Source organism: Ursus arctos, unplaced genomic scaffold, assembly GCF_023065955.2.
Source record: "Ursus arctos isolate Adak ecotype North America unplaced genomic scaffold, UrsArc2.0 scaffold_20, whole genome shotgun sequence".
NCBI lineage: Eukaryota > Metazoa > Chordata > Mammalia > Carnivora > Ursidae > Ursus > Ursus arctos.
Genome location: NW_026622875.1, coordinates 14,551,067 through 14,563,008, shown reverse-complemented (window position 1 = coordinate 14,563,008; position 11,942 = coordinate 14,551,067). Strand labels below are relative to the sequence as shown.

The 11,942-nt window shown below is 38.8% G+C and overlaps 1 protein-coding gene across 3 annotated transcripts in view; it reads left to right on the top strand.

Moving 5' to 3' along the window:
• The first annotated feature begins 2,256 nt into the window (after positions 1-2,256).
• RNF13 (ring finger protein 13) overlaps positions 2,257-11,942 on the top strand; it is a 162,556-nt gene continuing 152,870 nt past the window's right edge. Inside the window, exons 1-2 of one of the 3 annotated variants that reach the window (XM_057315942.1) lie at positions 2,981-3,117; positions 4,699-4,775. The gene's annotated coding sequence lies outside the window, so the exon portion shown is untranslated. Of the gene's footprint in view, positions 2,501-2,957; positions 3,118-4,698; positions 4,776-11,942 lie in introns of those variants that run through there. The other 2 variants (XM_026497269.4, XM_026497268.4) reach the window with 2 other exon arrangements.

Here is an 11,942-nt window from a genome sequence, read left to right as displayed (position 1 = left end):
TCTGACTGGGGCGCCTGGGTGGCACAGCGGTTAAGCGTCTGCCTTCGGCTCAGGGCGTGATCCCGGCGTTGTCGGATCAAGCCCCATGTCAGGCTCTTCCGCCATGAGCCTGCTTCTTCCTCTCCCGCTCCCCCTGCTTGTGTTTCCTCTCTCGCTGGCTGTCTCTATCTCTGTTGAATAAATAAATAAAATCTTTAAAAAAAAAAAAAGAAAAACCTTTCTGACTGATACTTGTCCTTTTGTGTTCTGAGCTTTTCACTTACTATCTTACAAGATGAACTTATTCATTAGTTTGGAGCTTGGTAAAGAATTGGGAGTCTTTTCTAATCTTTGGACCAAAACTCCCTACAAGTTTTTAGTTCTTCTTGGTACTTTTTCAAATGTGCCTACTCCTACATATATGAATTCCTATGGATTTTTTATGGATTCTATTCCTTCTGTTATCACAGTAATAATTTTCTTTTCTTTTCAAAATGAAAAGATTCTAAAATTACCATTTTTTTCTGATTCTAAATATAATAATGTTTAGAGTCATTTTAACATCTCTAGTTAATCTCAACACTTAAAACACTGCTTTCTTGTCACTATTTAGGGAGAACGACTTCTAAGCCATTTTAGGTAGTTAGTTATTTGGTATTCTGTCTGTATTTTGGAGGTAGGAAATGCTACAGTTTCACATGCTGTTTATACTTTCAGGAGGACGTAAAGTAAAACCTGTCGGACACAAAGTCCTAAAAGTTTATTTTCTTTTATTTGTTTTTATAAGGAGATAATTAGCGACTATTAGTATCATGTGCCATGTTAACCGTTCATGTTCTTGAAAACCACTATTAAGATATCTATCAATCTTACTGTCTAACATACTTAAAAAAAAATAATTGGTGTATTTTCCCAGTCTATTTTCTTCCGGTTTGTCTTCATTCATCACAGTGGGGAGAATAACTGCTTCTGCAGGGTGTAGCACAATTTTTTTGTAGAAATGCAGTACAAATAGCACATTACCTTGTTCATAACTGAGAGAACTATACCTATTGTGATCTGAATAGAAGAATAAAGTGAGATTAAAATGTTCTGTACTAGGGATACCTGGGTAGCTCAGTCCCTTGAGACTCCGACTCTTGATTTCAGCTCATATTTGATCTCAGGGTTCTGGGATGGAGCCCTGAGTGGGGCTCCGAGCTCAATGGGGAGTCTGCTTGAGGAGTCTCTCTCCCTCTGCCTCTCCCCCCAACTCGTGCTTGCATGTGCTCACTCTATCTCTAAAATAAATAAATCTTAAAAAAATGTTCTGTGCTCAAGGTACTTTTATTTAAGGAATAAACAAAGCTGTCCCCCTCTTTTTTAAACATGTAGAATATGCACCTAATTATTGCTTTTTTGATGGCATTCAAAAAATCTGATTTAACATAAAACCAATTTGAGATAATTTAATGAAATGCTTATAAAGATATTGTAACTATGTTTACATTAATTACACCAGCCTTTATGTAATATTTCCAAATCTGATTTTGTTTGCTCCTCCCTCCCCTTCCCTCTTAATTCTGATTTTTATTTATGACTTTCTTAAAGGTAGGTCTGTGTATTAAGTATTGAACGTCTTCACAACTGATGAAAATCTAAGAATATATAGTATGTGTAGTCATAAGATACATAAGAGAGCAAAGTCCTTCTGATGGCTTTTATTGAATTTTATTTTACTGTAATTTTTAATTTTTTCGTGTTTAAGTTTTGAGTACGTAATATTCACAATACTCAAAATTCAAAGGGCACAAAAGCATACACAATATGTTAAGTTTTCCTCCCATTCCTGTGTCCCAGCCACTCAGGTATCCCCAGAGCAATTAGTGTTACAAGTTACATCAGAGTTGTTCTACAGGTGTTTTTAAGTGATAACCCCCTCTAGTACCTCCGTTGTTTAAAAGATAAGGTCGAACAAAGTGAAACCTGTAATGGACTTTTAAAGGCACCTTATTTTGAAGCAGAAGCAGGACGGAATCTAGGTTTCCTGGCATTCTAATTCAGGACTTTTTGCAATCTTCACACTAAGCCACCTTGCCTCTTTAAAGTGGCTAGTTGGCAACTGGCTAATCAGTGCCGTTGTTCTAATCCAGGCAATTTAAGTTTCAAAGTAGTTTGGTTTAAGATCGGAATATCCGGTACGCAGAAGGTTAATCAGAAGGGCAGTAGGGGGCGGGATTTTTTGGCTCTCCAAAAGGAGGCTGGGGTTTTAAAAAGGCTGACCTAGGGCTTAATCACACGGTTGACTTTTGCTGAGTCCCGGGGATGGAGCGTGTCAGGCCCAGAACGCTGACGTCAGCACAGCTCCGAGCCGGGCGTCCGGGTACTCGCTTTCGGCCTTCGGGCTGCTGCTGGCATCTCTAACAACGCGACCCGGGCACTATCTAAGGCGTTGGTGGGTCTCGGTCCCATCTCTCCGGACCTCCGCCTGGAAATCGTCCAGAGGGGATGAGGTTTCGTCCTCGCCCCTTCAGCGGGTCGGGTGAGTGTGGTGCAGGGAAGAGACTTGTCGGTGCCAGAGCCAACCCCGCCCAGGGGCAGCCGGCCAGCTGGGTCTCGGGCGGCTTCGTCCCAAAGCCAGAGCGGACCAAGCCGGCCGGCCCTGGGCGCTCGGTACGGTCCCCTCCAGACGCCACGGCCTCCACTCCTGGAAGCAAAAGGTGGGGGGTAGGTTTCCATAGCCAGTCCCCTCAGGCAGCCTGCCCCCTCACCGACAAAAAGCGGATTCTTCAGCTGCGCTGCAGAAGCCCGCCCTACCCTCCTCTTCCCTTCGCGGGAAGACAGATCACGCGGCCAAGAACGCGACTCCACGAACTGGGCTTTTTTCCCTGCCAGCTGGAGCAGGCAGAGAGGCGCTGTGTGGGAGTGGGAAGGGGCCTTAGCAAACAGCTCTGTGGCCCAATGACTTTTCTTTGTCTTCGGGTGCCGGCCAATGAGCCGTGTGGGGCGGGACTTCCGTCTAGCCTTGGTGTTGTCGTCCGCGCTCGGATTCCGGCTGTGGGGGTCGGTGCGGATATTCAGTCATGAAGTCAGGATAGGAACTTCTCCCGCAGCGACGCGGTGGGCGAGCCTATTTGTGTTGCGGGGTCGGGCTTCCAGGTAAGAGCCTACCTGGCCTCGCCGTTGCCGGGCAGGGGATTGTCCCCCTCGCGGCCTGGCCGGGAGAACACACCCCCTCGCCGGCCCTCTGTGGCGGCCCCTCTGCTGAGGTCTTTGCTGCTCCTCCCCAGGCTGGGTGCGGAGGAAGTAAGGCTTTTTGCAAAAGATTACAAAAAGCAAAAACCCCTCTGTCCTCAGAGGGCCGATTCCCGCTCTCCTCCACCCCACCCCCACCCTTTGAGTTTGTACGTATCTAAAGTTGTATTATCTGTTTTGCTTCTCACATTCCCATCCTGCGGTGGCAGGACCCTGGAAAGATGCTCGTTCGGAAGGCGTCTCTTGGTCAAGTACCTGCAGTGAAGTCTCTGAATGAAATCACTTGACTTAAGTTGCAGGGACTGTGTAACCTTTGAAAAAAGGAGGGCAGTCACCTCCTTTCTTTGTAATCTCCTTCCATCCCCCACTGGATGCTTAGGTTGAAGGTGGGACGTGACTCTAGTAGGGACAGATTTCATGTCCATGTCCTCTTAAAGCCGGCAGCTCTGCCAGGACACTTACGGAGTTGACCCGCACTGATAAGAGAACTCAGTCCCAGTGAGGGAGTGGGCAGACACAGAAGCCAAGCGATCCCAGAAGCACTCAGGCAACTTTAGTGGCTGCCACTGAGTATTTTCTGCTAGTTTTTGGTGAATTCCTCTATTTTGTCGTAATCTGGCAGTAGTAAATTTCCAAAATTATTGTTCCATCTTCTGTTTCAGCACCGTGGGCAGCTGCTCAGGTCGTTTTTGTTGCCCCAAACTTGCCTGAATGTTAAATGTTCCTCCGTGATGCAGCAGGAACAGTGAAAACGAACGCATTCCTTTCAACAATGATCTGTTGTTCTCCAAGGAGAACATCTGCAGTTTTTGATACAATATAAATAAGTAAGATGGGTGTGCCTCCAAAGGGTTGTAGTGGAGAAACAGATCAATTCAAGATTTAAGGATGGGCTTGCAAGGGTTTTATCTACTTAAGGACCGTTTTTAATGGGTTGAGGAGATTAGTTCTCCTCAAAACTGGACTTGTAGTAGTTAACAAAACTGGACTTGTAGTAGTTAAAAGGAATTTTAAACAGAAGGTAAAAAGTGTAGTGCAGTGCTGTAGTTTGGAGCCCATAAGATTTATTAATGGATTTTGGAATCAATTTAGTGCATTGACATTAACGTTAGAAAGAAAAAAATATCAGAGGACATCCTATGGAGTAAGACTAAATATTATTTTATGAAGGTTTTGCTTCAGTTTTTAAAAAATATGTGTGTATGAAGAGGAAGATGTAAATGTATACCATATTGTGGATTATGGCAAAACAGTGACTCCCAGATTTCGTTGGGTTCGGCCTTCAGCTCTGCCACTTACTAGTTCTGTGCATTACCTGTGAGTAAGGGGAGAACTGTAGGAATGATTTGAAATAAAATGTTTTTTACATAGTTAAGCCTCAAAGTTTTGGGGTTTTTTGTTGTTTTGTTTTTGAAATGATTGGGTAGAAGCCTGGTTATTTCTGTGTCAGAAATGACATCTGTTTTATTAACATATTTTTACCAGCATGCTGTCTCCATGCGTAATAGTAAATGATGTGGACACAATCTTGGTTTGTGAGGTTTAATACTGAAGGGTTTGAGGTAAGTTCTCATCTATCCTGTTTAAAGCTTATTTCTCTCAAGCATTTTGGGAGGGGCCTAAACTGTTACTAGCATTCAACACCCTTCTTTTGACATATTTATCAGAAGTTTTTCAGGCACTAATTTTAACAAAGTTAAGGCAGGACTAAGGGTATGATAAGTTTATATCTCTGCGTTAAAGCATTTTATGTTTTATAATTCTTGCCATAAAGATGTATAAAATGAAGTGGCTTGGTCAGATATGGTATACTTACTTCATGTTGCTGTGACCTAAGAATGGTTAGTGTTTAAATAAAAAGTGTCGTTTTGGACATTTTAAGACCTGGGAGTTAATAATGTTTATCAGAAGACAAATGAGTTTGAGTCAAAAGAGTATTTTGTACTATTTGACATATTACTACCATATGGCATTGCATATGGTAGTTTCATATGACCTGAAAAAGGGAAGAAAGTTAGTAAGCATTGTTAGTTTTCTCAAAAGAGGAAACAGAACTAACAGACAAGTGAATTTCTTTTAATAAAGCATGGTTTAATAATTGTTTAAAAATTCCTGTAGTCTGCAAATATTTATTGAGTATGTATCGAAAGTATATTAAGCTTTACAAAGCTTTTACCCAAAAGTTGATTTGGAAACAATGAGAACATATAATTGGTATTGTCAGTTTACATATTATAACATATAAATAAAAACAGCAGTAGTAATAGCTAACACTGATTTTTTTTTTTTTTACACTATGGGCCAAATATAATTCTAAGCACTTTACATTATGTCCTATAATTCTGTTACTGTTGTGGTAAGTAATACAGTTATCCCCTTTCTCTAGAAGTAGAAACGAAGACCTTACAAATCCATGAGAGTTCATGCAGATTTTTAGTGGAGTAACTGGAATTTGAACCTAGGCATCCTGACTATAAAGCTTGTCCATCTTGTGCCATGTTTTATTTAAAAAAAAAAACAAACCAGAATGCTGGGGCACCTGAGTTGGCTCAGTTAGTTAAGCATCTGACTCTTGATTTTAGCTCAGGTCATGATCTCAGGGCTGTGAAATCGAGCTCCATTTTGGGCTGCACACTGGGCGTGGAGCCTGCTTAAGATTCTCTTAAGCAAAATAAAAAAAAAAACCAAAATAAATAAAAACAAGAACATAACAAAAAAAAATAAAATTAAAAAATACAGAATGCTATGGGGTTATTTTGGATTCTTACTTGTTTAGATGATCTTAGCTAAGCTCTGTTAGCCCTCTGTTTCCTCAATTCCTTCCTTAGAAATACAGTATTAAGCCATTATGCTTTTGTGGGGATTAAGATAATTTGTAAAGGACTAGACAGAATGTGTTCAATAAATGATACATGCCTCAGCCTTTTTCCTTTTATGTTGAGGATGTGATCATTTGAAAGGTTATTAGCAGTTGGAGGAGGATGGAAGAAAAAAATAGTTCCTCATAAGGATGCTACCCAAGCAGAGAGTAGAAGTAGGAAAGCAGAGAACATTTGCCAAGATTGTATGTTTAAGGAACAGGCTGAAGATAGATTGATACAGAGTACGGAGATGCCATGATAAGAATTTTGTATATGATTCTAAGTTGAGAAGAAGCCCTCTTTATGGATATGAATCTGGAATAGAAGTGCAGTGAAGGAGTTTAAGCCTGGAGGTAAGAATATCGTGGAGTTTAATTACAGTACAGTTGAGGCAAGAAGTGATGATGGTGGAATTGCAAGGAAGGGTATAGATTTGGAAAATGTTGACATCAGCATTGGGAACTGATCTGAGTATGGGTCTAAGACAAACTTTGAGGGAGGATAGTGATGTTATTTATGAAAATAAGGAGATTATGATGAAGAACAGGTTCTGGTGGGAGGGAATTTAGGACGAGAATTTATGATAGGGATTTTAGTGTCAATGCTGAGCTGTTCAGATATTTGGAAATGTACAGTGGGAGCTGGGAGTTGTGTGTACTCCATAAAGAGGGAAAAGCCCGTTGTGAGGAGGTGGTCTAATGCAATCACTCTCCCGTGGGTCAGTTTCATAGGAGAGATACAACTCCTGAAGTCCTCAGAAATGCAGATTTCTCACTTGATAGAGACGTACCCACTATTTTTTCCTGTAACATATTTTGTGTCCTGGGAGGATGGGAGGGATGATAGTAGAGAGGAAAAACTTTGGAAACCTAGCAGTGCTCACATTTATTATTTGAAAAGAGAAGCAGTAAATTGGAGGCTCCGGATTTTCATGGTAGGAACTTGGAAGATACTGTTATTTTTATATAGTGCCAGGCATAGGCATTTGTACACAGATGTTGAACGTTGAATTGTTGTAATAGCTCCAGATTTGTTATTTTTGTCCTCTTTGTTATCCTGAATTGATAGCAAAACCTTTAAAATCAGAGAGCCTGTGTGCTTGTTATGGGGGCAGCAAGGAAGAGGGAACCCAGAGAGATTGTATTTACAGCCAGGATTGTGGGAGAAGAATCTCAAAGGATCAGAGGAGAAGGCTGCATGATGTGGTAGGAAGAATAGAAATTCTGTGACTGAATCCCTCTGCCAGCCATTCTCTGGCTTCAGTTCCCCATTCTGTAAAATGATGATAATACCAATTCTGACCTATTACCAGAAAGAAGGAACACATCTGGAGACCCTCTATACTTGAAAAAGTATAAGTGATAGAAGGACTTGTAGGTTTCTTTTCTTGGCAGATTTACTAGGGTTTGGTGCAGTTGGATAGGGCATGATGTTAAACAGTATAGTTTATCCATCTCTGAACTAATTTTAGTTCTCTTTAATGCAAGGTCTGAGTAAATGGCCAATGAAATAAAAAATTGGATGTTAGGCACACACACTAGGGTAAGGAAAGTTTTACACATCTTGCACAACATTATTGGAAACTGCTATCATCCTACTACTTGGATCCTAATACTTATTTATGCACTCAACAAATGTTGAAATAACCTTTTATGAGAGGCCCTGTTTAGGCACTCAGAGTACATCAGTGAACCAGAGACACAAATCTTTGTCCTCATGGACCTTATCTTCTAGTGGGACAAATAAGGTCTATTTTAATAATGGAAAGTAATTAGATCTTATACTATGTATTTTTAAAATCATAATTCTTTTTAAAGGATTTTATTTATTGTAGAGCATGCTAGGGGATAGGAGTAGAGGAAGAGGGACAAGCTCCCTCTGTGCTGAGTGCAGGGCCCAACGCCATGACCCCAAGATCATGACCTGAGCCGAAATCAAGAGTGGGACACTTAACCACCTGAGCTACTCAGGTGCCCCCAAATCATAATTTTAAATAGATAAGAGTACTATACCATGTTGTAACTAATATTGTGGAGCACTTTGAAGGAAGGGACTATGTTACTCTTATTCATGTGTGTCTCCCCATTTCCCCCTCTTCCCAGTGGAATGGCTTGGATATATTTAATACGCAGCAAATGTAGGTATTTGTTAAATGTTTGATAGGGAGACAGAATTGTGTTAAGGCAGGGGCCAGATCTTAAAAGAATCAGTTAAATGTAGCAAGTATTAAAGACCCAAGTACTAAGTAGATTGATGATTGGGAAAAAGAGAGGGGTGCTGTGAATTGCATTGCCTGGCTTGCCTATGAGGTTGAAATGGAAATAAGATTATATTGAAGCTGTAAGCATCAACATTAAGGGAATCTGGGTGTACCAAACTTGTCCACTAATTAGTTGGGTGACTTTACATAACTGTACCTCTCAGTTCATTTCCTCATTTATAAAATGATGTTGGAATTTTCTAGTTAAAGAAAAATGTGCTTTTAAGACTTAGAAAATATTTATTGCAGTAATGTTTCATTTTACTAATGAAGATAAAATAGAGCTGATCCTGCGCTTCCATTGTATAGTAATCAGACTGAATTTATACTTAATGAACTAGATATTTAAAAAAAAGGTCTACAAAATTAATGTTGTCTATTAATGTTACTTACTCCTATGACTGCCTTATAATTTTAAAAAATAAAGCAAAGTATAGCCTAATACATAGTTTCCCTTTTTGCCATTGTATAGGAAAAACAAGCCATAGTATTTTAGACTCTAATAATGGGTCTTAATAGTTATTCATACTTTCATACTTGATTTTTATAACAGCCTTTGATTTTGTGCCAGGTGCTAAGTATATAAATCAGAAAAGGTATATCCTTAACTTCAAGGAGTTTAAGGATAATGGGAGTGATGAACAATTAGTTTTGTTAAATTGTGGAGGCATAGAGAAAGAAGGCACTTACATAATGAGGGTCTGTGAGAAGAAAAGTTTGTATGGTTAGAGAAGAAAGACTGAGGAGTAACGAATGGCAAGGGACAAAGCTGGAGTCGTAGAGGCAGTTTATGAAGAACTTTCTCTGCTAAGCTACAGTTTAGTTTTGAACTTTATCCTACAGGTTGCTTAATCTGTTAACAAATTTTATGCAGGAAGTAACCTGATCAGGTGTTTGCATATCTACCTTCACATTCCTCTTAAGAGAATGATACACAAGGAAGATACGTTATTTCAATGATCTAGTCCTACTTGAGGAAATCAGTCTTTTAACTCTTTTTAGTCTTCAATAAAGTCTGAGGACCAGTGTTAATTTTGTGGTCTTAGGGTATCAGTAACTATGAAGTATTTGGGTATTAGAACATTTAAATGTTCATAGCCACATTAATATAAATTGAAAAAGCAACTGAAATTTTGGGATATTCTGCTTATTGAAGTAAGAGAACTTTTGGTCAGTTATAAGAATTTGATTCTTAAAGACTAGAAATTTGTTGAAGTTTGATTGAATGTGACTGTAGTTCAGGCTCAGTTTCTAATGACCGAGATATCCTGTTAAACTTTAAAGAGGGAATGGATTTCCAGGGAGAAATAACACCTTGTGATGTATGAATATTTCTAAATCAAGTCATGAGAGAGAGTAGGAATTGAATTTTTACTTTGCTTAGATATAAAACACCTCATAGGGACATCTTGGTGGCTCTTTGGGTTAAGCATCTGCCTTTGGTTCAGGTCATGATCCCAGGGTCCTGATATTGAGTCTCACATCAGGCTCCTTGCTCAGCAGGGAGCCTCCTTCTCTCCCCCTGCTTGTGTGCTCTCTCTCTCTCCCTGACAAATAAATAAAATTTAAAAAAAAATGAAACACCTCATAAAATGTTGAAGAACACTTTATTGATCTAGTTACCGTGCTTGTAATTTACATGTTCGACTTTCAAAAAAGAACTGTACTTGTAATTTACACATTTGTCTAACATTTATTGTAAACATTATTGGCTCAAAATTTTTTGAGGTGAAATTCATATAACCTGAAATTAACCATTTTAAAGTGAACAATTGAGTGGCAGTTCATGCATTCACAGTGTTGTGCAACTACCACTTCTGTCTAGTTCCAAAACTGCCCTAAACCCCTGGCAGCCACCAGTATGCTTTCCATTTCTCTGAATTTACTGGATAACTCCTGTTCATTATAGAAATCTCATAGAGATGAAATCATACCATGTGTGACCTTTGTGTCTGGCATACTGTTTTCAAGGTTCTGCCCTGATGTTGCAGCAACCTTGTCATAATTGTCAGTACTTCTTTCCTTTTTACAGATAAGTAATTGTTATTATATGTATACACTATACTTTATCCGTTCATCTGTTGATGGACATTTGAGTTCTCTCTACCCTTTGGCTATTGTGAATATTGTTGCTGTGAACATTCATATATAACGATTTGTTTTGAGTACCCGTTTTAATTTCTTTTGGGTATATACCAGGAGTAGAATTGTTGGGTCATATGGTAATCCTACGTTTAGCTTTATGAGGACTCACCAAACTGTTTTCCAATAGTGGCTGAACTATTCTATAAACCCACTGCCAACGTATGAGAGTTCCAGTTTTTTTCCTTGCCACCAACATTTGTTCTTTTCCTTTTAAAAATTAATGTTATTGCCATCCTTGCGGGTATGAAGTGGTATCTCACTATGGTTTTGATTTGCATTTCCCTAATGACTGATGAGATTGAGCATCTTTTCATGTGGTTGTTGGCCCTTTGGATATATCTTCTTCGGAGAAATGTCTATTCAAGTTCTTTGTCCATTTTTTAATTGGGTTGTCTTTGTATTATCGAGTTGTAAATGCTCCTATGTATTCCAGATACTAGATCCTTAAAAGATTTATGATTTAAAAGTATTTTCTCCTATTCCATGAGTTGTCTTTTTACTTCTTGATAATGTCCTTTGATGCATAAAAGTTTTTAATTTTGATGAAGCCCAATTTATTTTTGTTGCTCTTGCTTTTGATGTCCTAAGATTCCATTGCCGAACCTGAGGTCATGAAAACTTGCTTATAAGAGTTCTATCATTTTAGCTCCTATATTTAGGTCTTTGAACCATTTTGAGTTAATTCTTATATATATTTTGAGCTTGGGGTACAACTTTATTGTTTGTATGTGAATTTCCAGTTGTTCAATACCACTTGAAGGGACTGTTATTTTCCCATTGAGTGGTCATGGCACCTTTGTCAAAAATCAAGTGAGCATAGATGTATGGGTTTATTTCTGGATCTTAATTCTATTCTTTTGGTCTATATGTCTATCCTTAGGTCCATTCCACACTGTTTTGGTTATTGTAGCTTTACAGTAAAGATTTTTTAAATCAGGAAGTGTGAGTCGTTTAGCTTTGTTCTCTTTTTACCAAAATTGTTTTGACTATTTGGAACTTCTTGCAATACCATATGAATTTGAGGATTGACTTCCATTTCTGCATAAAAGGCTATTGGAATTTTGTCAGGGAATGTATTGAATCTGTGGATTGCTTTCAGCAGTATTGCCATCTTAACAATATTCAATCTTCCTAATACATAGTATATTTTTCCATTTATTTAAGTTGTTGATTTTGTTCAGCAATGTGTTACAGTTTTCAGTGTACAGGTCTTTCACCTCCTTGATTAAATTTACTCCTGGGCATTTTATTCTTTTGGGTACCTTTCTAAATGGAATGGTTTCTTAATTTCATTTTTGGATCGTTCATTGCTGCTGTGTAGAAACACAACTGATTTTTTTGTGTAACGTTCGTTGCTTTTAATAGTCATTTACTTTCTTTTTTACCTATGTGAACTGGATCATACAGATAAGAAATTGGAAAATGGAACATTAAAGAATTTTTATTTTTCTGATGTGAGAATA